The sequence below is a fragment of the Diuraphis noxia genome, unplaced genomic scaffold (genome assembly GCF_037042655.1).
Source record: "Diuraphis noxia isolate RWA-SAM2 unplaced genomic scaffold, SU_Dnox_SAM2 contig0002, whole genome shotgun sequence".
Lineage (NCBI taxonomy): Eukaryota > Metazoa > Arthropoda > Insecta > Hemiptera > Aphididae > Diuraphis > Diuraphis noxia.
This window is the reverse complement of record NW_028301712.1, coordinates 21697584-21715901: the sequence shown is the minus strand read 5'-3', so window position 1 is coordinate 21715901 and position 18318 is coordinate 21697584. Positions and strand designations below refer to the sequence as shown.

General features: G+C 25.4%; 1 protein-coding gene across 1 annotated transcript in view; it reads right to left on the bottom strand.

The window, feature by feature from the left end:
• LOC107165996 (uncharacterized) overlaps positions 1 to 12559 on the bottom strand; it is a 29235-nt gene extending 16676 nt beyond the window's left edge. The window contains exon 1 of the mRNA XM_015514465.2: positions 12407 to 12559. The gene's annotated coding sequence lies outside the window, so the exon portion shown is untranslated. The remainder of the gene's footprint in view (positions 1 to 12406) is intronic.
• Between the last annotated feature and the right edge of the window lie 5759 nt (positions 12560 to 18318).

Sequence of the window (18318 nt, the reverse complement as noted above, 5' to 3'; positions counted from 1 at the left end):
ATTGATTCATAAACGATTCACATAAGTGCGTATATTTAGTAGACTCAACAATTCCATACAAGTTTAATTTTACTAAATAATATAATATTATGCGTATAATATGTAGTCGTAATGTAAAGGAATTAATTGTGTTTTAAGTAGAGATGGGCAAATTTAAAATAATTTTTCAAATGATTTTTTTTTTATTTTTCAGTTAAAAATAATTAAAATAATTAAAATATATATATATTGAAGTATAATGTTTTACTTTGATCTTTTGATCTTTAAGTATGTATATTTTAATTTTTTATATATTCTATTTGTATATGAATATATTACACACAATATATATTCAATGATGTTATGTAGATTTGATTGCTAAGATTTCTATACTTTTTATTTGTAGGCATAAAATAGATATTATACTAACCAGGTCTTCTTTAAAGTATTTTTACCTTTATTTCTCTTAGTATGTAATCAAAGACATAACAGAAATAAAAGTCTGAAGGACAAAATATCCTTATTAAAAAAAAAAAAAAAAAAATTGTAAATAAAACATAAGGAATATAAATTGAAAGGTACTTATAAAATAGAACCTTTAATATAAAATATCATAATAAATACATATTATATATGATATTCAACACGTGCAATTATTTTTAACATTTATACAGTGTTATTATAATAGTTTGTTATTATACTAAAAAGTTAAAAGGTTTAATGTTGAAAATTAATCGATCAGTTTTAACCTATCAATTTAAAATCAAGTTAAGTGTCTCTAATGGATAGTTCTAACAACTTATTCATGTCTGCACTCTGACCAAACTATCAGCTTATATGTTTATTATTCAATTTATTGTAAAAATTATTTATTTAAAATAATTATATGAAAACAAACTTTTCAAGTATACCTAGATATTTTTTCAACCCATGTTTAAACTCACTATACCTCACTAACAATGGATAAAAAAGTTTAGGTACTCTATTATTGTTGCACAGATTCACAGTTATTTAATCTCTTAGTCTAAACATATTTAAAAATATTTATTTATATGCATATATACTTATATTTAACTTCATATATTTTTATTTAAACTCAGATAATATTCTAGTTCTAAACATTAAATCTAATTTAAATACATACAAAAATTATAATGTTGAAAACTAATAAATTGGATGATCTTAAACGTATTAAATAGCACTTTTAAAATTCCTCAATTAACACAATTTGAAAATCGTAAGAACATTTTTAAATTTTTAAAGATTAATTCATGTAACGAAAAAACTAGAAATCTGATTGACCCAAAATGTATATTATGTTTGATGAAGAAAATATTCATTAAAAAGTCTTTTCGAAAATAGCCAACAGCTGAATTAACATTGCCCAACTTTTAGATATTTACTCTATAAAATAGTACACAGAATACGTTTTTCATTTTGTCTTTATAGTTATATATGCCTAGTACTATTCCAGTCTCAATATTATTTTTATATAAAAATACAATTTTATGACAAGATTTCCGGAGAAAATATGTTATTAGTTTCAACTAAATACACGCAAGTACTTGTGATTTTGAAGTGCCTACAATAAATGTTTAATTTTTCTTTCTAATAGTCTGTTCAATTAAAAAAAAAAATCAGTTTCTTAAATTATTATTTTATTATTCACAGTGGGACTTATATTCATCACAGGATATTCGAATATTGGAAAATATTTTCAACGAAAATGTTGTTAATATAATATAATTTAAAAACTAATATTGTAAAATTAAAATAACCAATTTACACTGATTTAAAAGATTTAATTATAAAATAAAATATTATGCATACGCCTGCAATAATTATTCGATTAAATACCTTCTAATAGTACCTACTTCATTAAATAAACTTTATAATGCAGTGATACATATGGTTAAAACAAAACCAAAAAACTGTTCTCCGAAAAACATGTAACTAATTATTCAGACCATCGGAAATGATTCTGGAAATTCAAACATAGTGTAACACGGGCTATCACCATTACTAGTTAACAACGAATAAAGGAACAATACATTTTTCGAATAATATAGATATAATACTAATAGGTTAGTTTTGAAATATATGACATAGGCATATACACTAGTATATTCATGGATATATTCAATCCGAAATTATTAATCACTTTCTTTTGTCAAATGTTATTTAATTGACATTGGGATTCCAATGCATTTTCGAAACCATGTTAAATCAACCACAATTTGAAAAATCACCTGGGTTTGTTTTGCAGTAAGATAAATTATTAGATATTTAAAAATAAAAATAAACCGGTCACCGTGGTTTTTTGTTTAAATTAAATTAAATTATTTTAAATTATAAAATATTATATTGTATTGCAATTATAGTTTAGTTGGTCTATAGGTACATTATATACGAGAGTTTAACTTTAACCTTAAAATTACACTATAATATGTACATTAGAAAATTGTCAAAATCAATAGAAACTCGAAGGAAAAAATTATAATGTTAAAAATATAATATTAATACTAGGTATACTGCTTTAATTTGTCAATATACTCGTATATTACAGTATAGAATTTCGGGTGTTGTAATAAAATATGATATCAACATTCAGTGAATTTAATTTCAAATGTCAAACCTAGGTAAGAATTCATCTTTAGTACTTTAGTATGTTATTCGATGTCATTTCTCATTACTATTTCTATACAAAATAATCAATATGCTGATATTTCAAATGGTTATCAAATTAAAAATACTATAATACTATATCAAACGCCGGTGGGCTGCGTACGAGTTGATTCCCAGGTCATCTAGAATAGTATGAACGAGTTGATTACCGGTGTCGCAGGTTTCTAATACCCTCAAATATTTTTACCGGGGGGGGGGGGGGATTATCCTAGGATAACTTTACTAGGGGTACAAATATACTAGGTTATGCTTCTAATAAACAAATCAATTTAATAATAAAAACACATTTTTATAGGGGGGGGTAAAAATATCCTATATGAATTCACCTGGGAGGTAAATATATCCTAGTATAATTTAAATAAAGTTTAATTTATCCCAGTATATTTTTACCCCCTCTGGAAGCGGTGGGTAAAAATATCCGGGGGTAAAAATCGCCTGTTACATTATATTATACTATATTTATTATTTATTAAAAAAATCATTAAAAACATTTAGAAATTAGGTAAAAAAAATTTGTAACGTATTGTTTTTGTAAATTGGTATCTGGTAATGAGATTATACAACCATAGGGAATCAACTCATACCTGCCTCTTAATCGGTGGAGTACGATTGCGCGCGTTTTACCTTTTTGGGCATACGATTGCGCGCGGTGCCGGAATAACAAAGAACATGCTTTTGACTATTCAAAAGCGTACGATTGCGCGTAAAATTGGATGCGACGTTGCCAATTAATTATTAAAATTTAAAATTATTATTATAATTAAAAAAAATGTTAAAAAAATTTGTTATTTGTCGTATATCATGTTGTTATTGTATTTATTTCTAATAACATTTTAAACGTGACATCACGTGTCAATGAATCAGTCAAAAATAGTATAAAAAGTTACAAATAGTACAAATAGTTACAAAAAATAACAGATACTTTATATTCACACTTAGTCTACCTAAAAAGTTCGGATATTTACCATGCATTAACCTTTACCATAATCTGTATATTTGGCAACATTGCTTAGAAGCAAAAATAATTTAGCACGCGCAATCGTACACCTAAAAAGGTACCGTTGATAAGGACCGCGCGCAATCGTATTGCAGCCCTCTTAATAACCCGGGAATCAATTCGTACATACTTAATAATGACCGGGAATCAGTTAATACATAAAATAGGTCTCAAGGATCAACTCACCATCACTCGTCGGTGGTGTATTGAACAAAATGATTTCGAAATATCTTTAATTTAATGCCACAATTTGAATTAATCGTAAAACTTGTAAAAGTACTTAACATATTATATTATTCATTTTGTTAGTAATGTATCAATTTAATTTTAAAGAAACATTAGGTTGTAAATGTAGCGTTAGGTTATAATATTTTAATGCTTAAAAATTAATGTCAAAAAATGATTTACAAGAATAATGTATTAAACATTTTCCTATATATGTTTGATTTTAGTGTTATTAGTTATGTTATTAGTTAAATTCTAGTAATCAAAAAATATCATTATGTTTTAAAATATCAATACTTAATATAGAAATGTCGTTTTAGTATTTATATTCAGGTATGAACTACAATAAAAAGATACATATTTTTTTGGTACTGTCCGAGTTGCGGTCGCAATAGACGAATTGCTGTCGTAATAATATTGAAGGTAAAAGGTACTGTCCGAGTTGCGGTCCGTATTCGGTTATCGATTATCGATTATCCGATAAGCTCTTATCCAAAATCCAAATTGCAGTCGGACATTATATCGTTTAGTTCATTGCAAGACGTCATATTGGACATATAAAATGTCGGAAATTTAAAAAATGTACAGTGAAAAGGGAAAAATGTTACTTCTATTAAATAATTTTTAATTTAGACAGTACCGTTCTCTAAAAACGGGAGAAATGTCATGGAGTTGTACGAATAAAAATTTTAATGCAAAACTATATACACTATCGGCGAAGAACACGTGTTTTCTAGAACGATAAATGATCATACAAATCACGAAGCAGATCCTATTCAAATCTTAAGTTAAATTTAAAACATAATAATTAATAATATTTAATATTTAACTAATTATTAATATTAATCATATTTCCCAACCGCAACTAGATTTTGTTTATTTTTTACCTGCTTAGATTCCGACCGCAACTCGGATTTTTTTTTTTACCTATTTTAATCCTGACCGCAACTCGGTATCAACCATTTTTTTTTAATTTATCAGTAATAAAAGTTATATTACCAATTTCAAGTTTATAAATTCAGTATACAGCAAAAAATTATATTAAATGAGGTATTTTTTTTTATTAAAGATTTAAAAAAGTAAATGTTTATGAATTTCTAACTCAAATTAGATTGAAAACTTTGGTGAATTTTAAGTATTTTGTCAAAATTTGAACATAAAATACTTATTAAAAAAATTGTAACTATGATGTACTTTTAATATTTTTTAACTGTCGTTGTAACAATATATGAGTACACCCACTAACCCACTCCGGAGACTGCAAAAAGGCTCTTTAATTTCGTCAACTCAACAGAACTGTGTCAACTGATTTAAATATTTCGAACTTAAAATTAAAAATATAATTTTGTAAATATAGGTAATAAGTAGCAATTAAGCAATGTATGTAAGCAATTAATGTAATTTAAAAATATAACCCCGGCTAATAACCATTTAGTTGATGCTTTAAATAATTAAAAAAATATATACATTACGAGTAGAGTAGCCTTGTATTAAATTTTGAAGCTTTTTTACCAAATGAATACTGTAATTTACTGTAATTTATAAAAAAAAAACTAAAAAGATCGAACTTGATCTTGAATAAATAACTTAAAAAGATTTGAAATATTTTGAAAATTGTTGAAAGTTTTATCAAGTATAGAGAATACTATACTATAGTATAAACCATTCGGTGAAAATGTCATGTGTCTACGTTTATTTTTTTGGAGTTATACATCAATATCAAAATTCAATTATCTCAAAAATTGATTTTGCGTAAAAATTACCGTTTTCCTTAATTTTTTTTTTCAGGTACTTTTGAGAACTACTGGGAAATTCAAAATTTGATCTTCCCAATGCATCAACTAGAGTCACTTTCCAACTGGAAAAGCTACTGAAGTTGAAAATTGAAGAATTATTTCAATAACTTATCGTATTCACAGACATACAAAAAAAAAAACACAATATTGTAAAATCAATACATTCATCACTCCACTCAGAATCTAAAATTAGAACATTAAAAAAATATGGATATTTAATCACAAAAAAACATTAAGAACATTATAATATAGTTATTTCAGGTCTCGAAATTGATTTTATTATTTTATATTTTCGTTAATTGGCAATACGCCACGAAATCAAATAGTGAAGTTTAATTTAACTTGAGCTGTTAAATACATACTCCACATAGCAGACTGCTACAATAAATTTTAAGCTAATTAATAACATCACGCTGTAGATTTCAAGGTACCTAATTATAGTTTGAAAGATGTTTGTATGCATATAGAATAAAACTTCAATTTTTCAAATTCAAGGAGCTAATAATGGACTGTACATATTAATATTATACATAGATGATAAAATTACATATTTGGTATTTGTTTTATTACAAATTAATTAAGTACCAAAATATTGCTCTAATTAAAAGATTAGTTTCAAGTTATTTCGGAGGAAGAGTAGAAAGTTCAAAAATCTATAGATTATAAGTACGTATACATATTCTGAAATATGTAGACAGTAATAATTTCTGTATATAGCAGCTTGTGCACTGCCTACTTTATATATATAAATGGTTGTGCCTTTAAATGTAATATAAAAGCTGTTAGAAATATTTCATTCTATATACAATTGCGAATACAACTTGATCCTATCTTTTATCGGCCTTTTAAACGTGTTACACTATCTCGAGAATGTTCACTAATAAAAATACAGTAACAGTAAAAAAATTGCCAATAAAACACATAACCTTATTATTATTTACCAAAACTGGCCAAAGAATTGTGAGTAATAATATAATCATAAAAGAAAATAATAAAATTCAACCAAAAAGAAAATAAACTTTCACGAAGGTCAATATTTAAAATATTTGCTTGCTTTACAATATGTTTTGTTTAAACGTTTGTCCCTGACTAATGTAGGTCGATATTTGTATATTTCTAGAACGTTTAATTGAAAAACTATAAAAAAAATAGCTACTTAAAAAAAATTGGGGGGGGGGGGAATGTATTGCAAATATTTGTAAAATAGTTTAGTTATTATAATACTTACCTAATAAACTCATAAATTAATTTACAGCTGATATAATTTTCTAGTTAAATATTAACTATATAAAGGATAAATCAATAAACTAGAGTTTGTTTTAAACATTTTATATTTACTAAATAATTTAAATGACACAACAGAATAAATTATTAGAAAACATTTTTTTATTATTATTATTATTCAGTTACTATAGTTTAGGCATTAAATATTTAGATACGATAACTATTTAAAAAAAAATGATATGGTTTTTAAAATAATTATCATAATAGTTTAATGAATCTAATCATAAGATATTATTAATGCGCTCGTTGCCTATGTAATTTTGCCCATAAAAATACGCTTTACAGAAATAATTATCCTGTCCTTTAGAATCAACCAAATTTGAGAATTTATTTTTAACTAATAAGGAGTAATATTCTACAGGTCACACTGAACTCTGTTTTTCAATATTTTAATTTCAAACTTTATTATATGTTGTAAAAAATAATACAATTTAATGCTCTTTTTTACAAATTATATTATATCACTTAAAATAAAATAGACAATATAAGTGCGTAATAATATGTGGAGTTCAGTTAACAATCGAACATGCACTTCAAATGCAGACAAACGAATGCCGCCAGAACGAAACACAAAATACAGAGTTTCTGTATCTACCTTAGGGCCAAACGTGTAAACAATTAAATTAACGATAAGCTTTATAATAGAAATTAAAAAAATTAAGAAAATTTTCTATAAACAATTAAAATACATGTAAAAAAAGTGATTTTTATTATTATTATCTGTTTTAAAACTATTACTATGTATAAAAAAATATATATATCAATTTTCAGTTAATGACCTTTGCTGCCGAGGCTTATTTCTAATTAAATAAAAATCAGAATTCACAGTGACCTTTAGGAAGTCTTCATTTTTAGATTAAAAACCAAATAGTAAACAAAATCCGACAATTTTACTAGGACAGAGAATTAATCCTATGATGTTTATAATTTTCAAAAATTCTAAAAACGGGCACCATGTCCCTTAAAGTTAATCTAATCGATAGATATATTTCAATAGTCATATGATATGACAATATGGGTCATTCAAAAAGTTAAATGACCCAAAAACATATGAAGTATATTTAGTATTATGTATTCAACCCATTATATTATCTTATAAACTGGTATAATACATACACGAATAAAAAAAATTCTTAAAGGACCAGCATGCCCTAACGTACCAAAATAATATGAACAATACTACTCAAGAGTGAGATTCAACTAAAACTTCACTGTTAGGTAGGTACCTATAATATCACTGTAATAAATTGTACTTTCTCGACTTTCGCGACCCGCGATGACATTTATTCGCCTGTCAATCGTAACGACAATAATGTTTTTGCTAAATGTAATAATGAATTATGCGGTTTATTGCATTTGAAACATTTTTTAAATTTGCATTTTTTGTCCAAATGTATTCGCAGACAAATTTTGCATAAATTTAAATCCGTAACCTTTCGAATTCGTTGAGAAACTGTCATATCCAAAAACGTCGGACATTTGTACACTGTATGTGATTGTTTACAAACAAAACATTTTATATCGTCAGCGGAAAAATACGACGATGTAGCACGCATTTTATTTTGATTATTATTATTACCTTTTTTGGTGGTAATAGACTGAGGGGGAACATTAATCTGCATTGCTGACTCAACAGCTTCTAAAATTTGAGACCTTTTTTGTAAAAATGTTATCAACAAGTCTATTGATGCTACACTGGTTTTGGGGGCTTCCATTTCCCATTCAGTTAATGTACTCGAATCCAGCTTCGTAGTGATTACATGTATCAGCAGCGATCCCCACGACTTTGGAGTTTGATCCAATGTTTCTAATGCATTCATGTGAGCAGTTACCGAATCGGTTAATTAACGTAATTTGATTGAAGATTCACCGGAAATCGCCTCAAAGTCACATATAGCTTTTGTATGCGCTTGTGCTAAAACCTTTTTATTGCTGTATCTTGCTGTCAATGTTTTCCATGCAGTATCATAATTTTTCGCAGTCGTTTCTAATGATTGTATAACATTGGCAGCTGTACCGACTATAGACAATCTTAAATAGAAGAACTTTTGAACTGGTGATAACGAGTCATTCACTATAATAGTTTATGATAGAAAAAGGCAGATTGCTGTGTACAGACTGTATAGTGAAAATTTTTTTAGCTCCTTTAATAGTATCCTACAAAGACTTGTCAAGACTTAAAAGAGATTGAACCATCACTTCTACACCGTGGGAGCCAATTCTAAGATAAAAATGTATGGTAAACAGACTGAAAACCATTTAATTGATACAATATCGTTGTTAGATGAAAAAATGTCTGGAATAAGGTGTATGATATTAAAAACCCTTATTAAGAAAAATTATTAAAAAAAATTAATAATAATAATAATAATACAAATATCTTTAAGTACCTACACTAAAATACCAAAATAGTATCTATATTAATAATACTACTTCAACTTAATTAACTTACATTTTTATAATGTAATATAGTATAATTTCATCTAAGAAAATGTATATTTAATTGTTATTATTACAATAACATTTTCTTGAAATAGTTATTTTCTTTTACGTTATAATAATTTAATTTTACCATTTAATAAAATGTTTAAAAATTATTAGACATCTTTTAAAAATGTAATATTATTGCTTATTATATTATATTATAACTTTCAACTTTAATTTGTTTTAAACTTATAAAATAATAATTAAATTTGGGTTTAGATTATACTATTATTGACAATAATTAAAAATTTATAATGTTGATACTATACGAAGTACGATTTCCACGTAATTTCCGAAATCTATATATTAATTAATTTGAATTTTGAATACACATTCAAGGATAAATTTCAAACATAATGTAATATATTTAGGTATAAATACTTATATAAAGTATATATACTGTATAATTTACGTATAACATACTAATATCACATAGGCTGAAAGCTTTAGCTGTTTCTTAGAGAATCTGAATTATGATAATTAATTAAGTACCAATACTTTATAGCAACATAAAAATATGTTATACAAACAGAATTATGAAAGATGAATCAAAATAAATTAAAAGTTTATAATTATTTTAATTTCAAAAGGAAAAATATATTTTTACCTATCTAAAATAATTTCCTTATAGTAGATTCTATTTAAATGTAATAAATATTAACATTATATTAACACTGAATATTGAATGCTTAAGTTAAAAGTTATTGAATTTAATTGATTATAGTTAGATAGGTATAATAAATATGAAATATTATAATATATATTTAATAATATATTTTTTCAATATTTATTATAACATAAATATATGTATAAAACAATAACTATAAATTATATTTTTAGTTATCAAATCTCGTATTCTAAAAATCAGCTATATCCCCCACCCACCCACCATGACAAAATCAGTTGACAGCTAATGCGCCATGATAGTTTTTTCAATAATATCATATTATTTTACATAAATTTAGGACCTCCTTTTCTACTGTAAATTATCTAGCGGATAATTATTCTGAAAATTATGACGTATTTGTTAAATTCAAAACTCAAAGAAGTCGATTGAATTATTTAACATTGTGTTTTAACTGTTTTAAGAATAATAGGTTCATGGTAATGAGTTATAAAATGATTTGAAAATTATATCCATTAATTTTATTCTATAAATGTCCGTCACTTGTAAAAAATAAACGTATAAAATTAAAAGTATAATAAATACTAGATTTAATGTTACATCTATTTTTTATTTTTTAAATACAATTTTTAATGATAATATTAAACTTATTATATAGATAAACATTTTATTAACTGAGAAACTGCTCATTTGAATTTTTATTCATACAAATTTTTAAAAAAGAATATCCACTTAATATTCTAAAATAAAAAAGGGAAGTTCTCATTTGAAAAACAAAAGGTTGTTCGTCTCAAGAAGTAGTACGAAAAATCTCAAGAATTTGAAAATACAATCTTAAGTAGATATGTTATTTAAAATTCCAAAAATTAAAATTTGAATAAATTCATCATTCATTAAAGCGATAAATAGGGGTGGGGATACTTGAGGAATCTTGTATCACAAAACATTATATTTCAACCATTAAAAAAAAATGTTTAGCTTATTTATTTTTATTTTTGTACTACATGACGAAACTAATAAACTGTTAAAAATATTATTAACTTCATTTTAAAATGTGATTAATTTCTGAATTATAATTTATAAAATGCTACCATCCCCCATCCAGCTATGGTAGAAATCTAATGGTGCCCACTAGAAAATCTGCCAAAAACATCAGGTATTCAAAAAACCCACAGTCCCAAAAATCCAACAGTTTAAACCAACTTACAGCCAATTGCCTCAGTAGTCGAAACTTAAATAAAAAAAATTTCCCAAGATAATCCTTATACGATTAAAACACAAAATAAAAATTTGGAACTTTTTAATGAATTAGATAAATTATAATTCACCCTAAACATTTCATTCGTATTAATAAATTTATATCGTTATTAAATTATCATCTAAATAATAACATACAATATTTATCAAACTAAAGAACTAAAAAGTTAGGTACATAGCAATTGTATAAATTACGACCAATAATTACTATTTTTATATTAGGTAAATAGCATTAAATTATTACTTTAAAAAAAAAAAATTGTTCTATAAAATTAAAATTAAACAAACAAATTTAAAAATTTGAAATGTTATAGCCATTGTACATAACGTACTTACCAAAAATTATAAAACACTGCAATTTAAAAAAACAATTGAATCTAATAAAAAACCTACATTTGTTTAGACTCAAAATAATAAAACTTTTAGTATTTATTTTTATTGTTAAAATTTATTTATTTTTTCTAAATTTATAATACATCCAATTTTATTTTTTATTATATTTCTTTATATTTTATTATTTTTCAAAAAATATTCAGCAATCATTTTTTTAGGGTGATTTATTACTGTTTTTATTTTTGGACTTATATTAATAGTATTTTACAATCTTTTGCAGTATAAATTTAATTCAAATATACAAGTAATGAAAAATAAGTGAGTAGTGAGTAGCTATGAATAGAAAACAATACATTTCACGGAATGAAAATAAGGTTCTTACTGAAAGAACTTCGACATGAATTTTAATTATTATTTAAATATGTTTAAATTATATTATTAGTGTTAATAATTAACAGACGTATTTTTTTAATGTATATTATTATTAGTATTATTATTATTGTTGTTACTTACTTTCTAATATATAAAAAAAACAATCGTAATTATAGTTATATACCTATATAAGTATATTTAATTTACATAATGATATTTGTGAATAATATAAAAAATAAAAAAATAACGGCCCATGAATGTTATAAAATTCAAAATATTGTATATCATCGTTTAGTTTTTTGTTAATTGACTGATTATTTTAGGATAATAGTTAGTATAAGCAGATATAACTAAATAAAATGTACTTACGTCTTTTTCAATAACAGTTTTAGTCTGTATGTATGTGCACAACAAAGCTCCGGTCAGTTTGATTTTGACGACTGGCTTCTGTGTGTCTGCGGAAAGCTCTTAAAGCCCGAGTATACCACCTGTTGAAGACACGCCTCCTGTGAAAAAACTGTAACACCCCCGTAGCTGTCATTAGCTTTCCACCCCTATAGTACTATCACTGACACTACTACCACCACACAAACTCCGCGGTGTATCATACAAATAATATACAAACAAAATTAGAGAGACTCCGAATATTTCTTCGTATAAAAGAAACATGAATAGTTCCATACCGTATTAATCAAAATTATAGTATAAACTACAAATAAAAGGAATGTAGTAACTAGTTATTTTCTTTTATTTATTTTATAAATTACTACAGTTATTGTTAGCAATTGAAAAAACGTACCTTTGTAATTAAGTTTTAGACTTATACTTAGCTTAATTATAATTTAAAGGTACATTATTTTTCTTTTAAAAAATGTACACATTTTGTATATACTAAGGATATTTATATTCGTTTTAATATCAACAATTTACTTATACTGGAAAATTAGTCTCAATCTCAAAGGTTAAATTAAGATACTAGTCAAAATATCAATGGTATAATTGAAAAACACAGGCAATTTGAATGCAACTGATCCTCTTTGTACTTACTCCAAATAGGTAAACCAGTGGTTGATGTTTAATCGGAACTCTAACGGTCAAATGAAGACTAACGATAATTTCTAAAATCAACGAACTGTAGATGCGGTACTTAATATATTGTATAAAGTATAATATGTTTTATTAGTTTACAATTCACTAACATTTTACGATTGAAGGATGGAATTATGAAAATGTTGAAATTATGAACGAGCTTGAAGATGGTTTAATCTTTAAGCACAAAAATCAAAAATAGTTTTACATAATACCTATATGTTACTGTTTTATATTCTTGGTAAAGCTACTTATAAATGTATTGGTTTTATAATGATGCATGTATCATTTTTTTTGTACAAGAAATCAAGTGACTTATGATTATGAATATATATAAAAAAATATCATCAAGATATTCAACATCAAGGATTGTTTCTAATAGAAAATTGGATCTAATTAGTAATTTTTAATAAAATCTATTTAATTGATTAGTTATGATTTCTAAATAACCGAAGATACTTGAAATTTTCATAGTTTATATTTTATAAGCATTTTTTTATACACAATAGAATTTTCATATATTTTGTCTTTTATTGAGCAACTTCTAAGTATGTTAAATTTTCTACTTTTTAGTTTCTTTTTTTTAAATGTTATAACTATATCTTTCTATGCTAAACAAGCTTGAAAATATTTTGTAAGGTTTACAGGTTGCTATCACTGAAATTTAAAAAAAAGTCTAACTGGAAGTTGAAGACATTTTCGATGAATATTTTTTAAATCCAAATTAACGACATTGAGGATATTCAAACATATTATTAAATAACATAACGATTTATCTACAGTCAATTTTTGTTATCTTATTATTTAAAAAAAATTAGCCATAGAAATTTGATCGAAGCTATTTATATCACAAACCTATTCACGTCATGACGTGTATGCCGTCGTACAACACGTCATACGGCTTATAAGCTAATATAAAGCTAGTAATAATATAAGTTATGAATATCATAATATAATATTTGAGTTTTGTTTTTGCCAAAAATCAGTTCAATACTAATAGCAATATAAATATATGCATAATAAAATATCCTTAGATATAAGCTAACAGATATAATATATAGTTTTCGTTTATAATCACTTTTCCTTGGTATATTTAATGATTTTTTGTTGAATTCAAATGTAATTTTTAACACATAATAATATTACAGTGACCTACTCTATTACGAGGTACCGTTAGTGTTTTTTTCAGAACTTTTATGTATCGGGATATTACTCCTCCAGTCACCCTCTCACCCTAAAAGCCAAAATAATTATTGGTTACACCTGAGTCTATAGTATACTGCAGAGAGATAACATTTTTATTAATAGGTTAGATAAAAGTTTAAAAATTGTAATATTATGTATTGATAGATATAATATATACGATTGCATGCTGTATTCCAACTTTTCAAATTCTTAAAGTTAACTGCACTTCTGGACTTTGGTATTTCGAACTATTTCTAATACTGCCATAAATATGTGCCATCATAACTGTCATATACTGCCATTATTACATCGCTAATGTTACAAGTATTCAATCTTCAGGTAAATAATTATACAATCTTTATTAAAGATTCCAACAGTACCTACATCAAACGTTGTAATATTCTCTATCCAGCAAATTTAAGATGAGTGAACGATGAGAGTTTAATATAAGTTACCTACCTGTATATTTCATATTAAAATAAGTAAAATGACCTACAGGTATATTATATTACATAAATCAATATTTGTCATCCACTCATCCCTATTATATGATAACTGATAAGTGTATTTTATGTTATAATATTACATATTTTCTAGTTTGTTATAATTAATCATAAAATTCACACAATTTCAGCATCACACCAGGATTCGGCAACCGCTTGTCGGATGATCCAAAGTCACCTTAACATGATAAATCTATGGACAAAAAGATGGAAAATAAAAATTAACGAAACGAAGTCTACTCACGTAACTTTTACATTGCGCAAATCTGTTTGCCCTCCTGTCACATTTAACAACCTTGTAATCCCTTCGTCAGACGAAGTAAAATACCTAGGGCTAACATTCGACAAACGCCTCAATTGGAGCTCGCATATTAAACAAAAACGTAAATCAGTGAACTCCAGACTTCATCTTCTGAGACCCCTACTAAAATCAAAACTTTCCTTAACCAACAAACTTACGATATACAAATCGATAATCCGCCCGGCTTGGCTCTATGGCATCCAACTATGGGGGCCAGCAAAACCATCAAACACCAAAACCCTCCAAGCATTCCAGTCCATATGCCTACGGCTAATAACCTCTGCCCCTTGGTATGTTACCAATAAAAATCTACATAAAGACCTGAACATACCAACCCTAAACGACTTAGCCAAATCCTATTACTCAAAATTCCACTCAACGCTCCGCACTCATTCAAACCCCATAATTAAAAGTTTATCCTCTACCTCAATCATTCCTAGAAGGTTAAAAAGGCAATGGCCAAGAGACCTGCTCAATACCTAATTTAAAAAAAAAAAAAAAAAAAAAAAAAATTAAAAACCCTAATTATAAACCCTAATTATAAAAAATAAAATAAATAAACTCAAACCCTAACTTCTTGTCAGGTGGCACTGCTGGGAGCCTTCCTTCTCTGTAACTAATGTTATTTTTTTTTTCTTTTAAGTCACCACACTTACTTATTATACACTGTATGTATAGATTGTAAATAAACTTTTATCGTCAATAAAAAAAAAAAAAAAAAAAAAAAAAAAAAAAAAAAATTCACACATTTTTGTGATTTAATATTATAAATATGATAAAATTTATTTAAAGATAGAAATACCTAGGTAGGTACATTTTCTATAAAAAAACTACACAACTTTACAATCTGACGTATTAGTATTAAGATTAACTATTAATATACTATATTTAACATTGTATACTAATTATTAAACTTTTATAGATATTATAGAAGTATATATATGTATATATTTTTATTATCAATGAAAACAGAATAATAACTATAAATGATACGACCAGACTTTGTAAGTTTGAGTATCTCATAAATGTATTATTTATGATCGTTAAATAAGAACTTAATAACTAATAACTATTCATTCAACTATCCCAAAAACTTAAAAAAGCCCATTGGATTTATTAGAAATTCAAATGTTATTTTTAATTAAATTTTTTTTTTTTTTTGACTTTAAATAGATACCTATACAACCTTTTATACATGAATCAGAATAAAATATCATACATAGGTATTTTATATTTATATTTTTAAGTTATCTTCATATTATATGTAATATTTTTATGATGTATGTATATTATTACTATATTTGACATTTTGTTTAAAACTATTTGATGTTATGACAATTAGTTTAACAGGTATTTTAAATCATACGAGTAATATTCCTATAGGTACATCTCAGCTTTTAAATAATAAATATAATTTAAATTTATTTTGTTTGGTGATCCTAAATAGTAAATAACACAGATTAAAAAATCAGTTTAAAGATCAGGAAGCTAAAAATGATGACCGCCGAGTACAATTAATCGTGACGTTGAGGGTTTGTGATTTTACGATCATCAGAGACGAATGGCGGTACAACTATTCCTAATAGAAGTGCAAATGCAAAATGGTAATAATAATATAGTTTATAAAACCCATATCGTTGGCGCAGGCTAGTGGTAAGACGTGCGCATTTCTATGTATAATAAATGCAAAAGTCAGTACGCAGCGGTAATGTCGCTGTCCTTATCACCAAAATTATTATTCCATGTTATCATAGTCAGACTCAGGCTAATAATCACAATTTAAGGTATAGGTAATATTAGATTTATTATATCTTAATAAATTGTGATAATAATCTAAAACCGTGGTCAGACTATAAACGTTTAATATAGACGCCCCATAAACTATGATTTGAATGATTTTACCATATTATATGTTTACGGCCGAGTCAGGCCTCTTTATTGACTATTACAAATTTAGAGTCTTGGGTAAAATACTTTTTAAAAGTATTTGGAATAAATACTCGAATATTCATGAAAAATAGTATTCCGAATATGTATTCGAATACATCATAAAAATAGTATTCTAAATAAAGTATTTAGAATACTATAAAAATATTCCAAATACTTTTAAAATATTTTTTGTTATAGATGTTAATAAAATAATAATTGCTTTTGGGAAATTATAGCCAATGTTTAACTATATAATATATTGTTTATAAATTAAAATTATAATATACCTAACTATAACTATTTATGATTTACAATATTATATTATAATAATTTTTTATAATATTTTTAGTAATTATCTGCAATTATTATCTTCTATGAATAATATTAATAATATTGTTTGAGTATAAAATCTTTTACCAAGACAGGTACAGTTGAAAACAATACATACTAAATAAGGAATGTAAAAAGTATTTATTTAATCAAAATAACCAGGAAATCGCAAAATATTATTTTTTTTTCCGATAGAATATCATCATATTTTTGTTTGAGTGATGTGATTGATGACAATAAGCCAATAAGTAACCAAAATACATAATATGTACATCTAGACACACACACATGCAGAGGCTCCATTACTAGTAAATACTCGTCCAAAAATTATATATCGGCTTTAGAAAAACGGTTAACTTTAACAGCATCACATATCTTATAAAATTTAGAAGGGCTCATTTTAAAATGAATAATAAGAAATTTCATAGCATCAAACCAGGGATTCTAACGGGTATCATTAGGAGTTTTCAAGTATAGATACATCCAATTTGGTTTTAACTATGTCGGTCATTTGATTAGAACGGTTCTGTTTGTTCCAAATAGCTTGACATTTTGCAAAATATGTAGATTGTAGGTAGATGCTAAAATACTAAAATCCTAAAAAAAATATATTGTTATACTATTAAAGTATTCCGAATATAGTATTTGGAATACTCTTGAAGGTACCTATTCTGAATACTGCATAAAATACTTTTAGGAAAAGTATTTTCAAAAGTATTCTGAATACCTAAATAGTATTCCGAATACTGTATTCGGAATACTTTATTCCAAATACTACCCAAGACTGCGGTGAAATTTACTAATTACCTACTATTTAATAATTTATAAACTTTTAATGTAGTGTTTTAAATAATATGCAGATTTTCTTATGTAAGTATATCATAAGTCACGGAAATAATATTATGATGCATTGATGTCCGCAATTGGTGGCAATGAAATTTTGG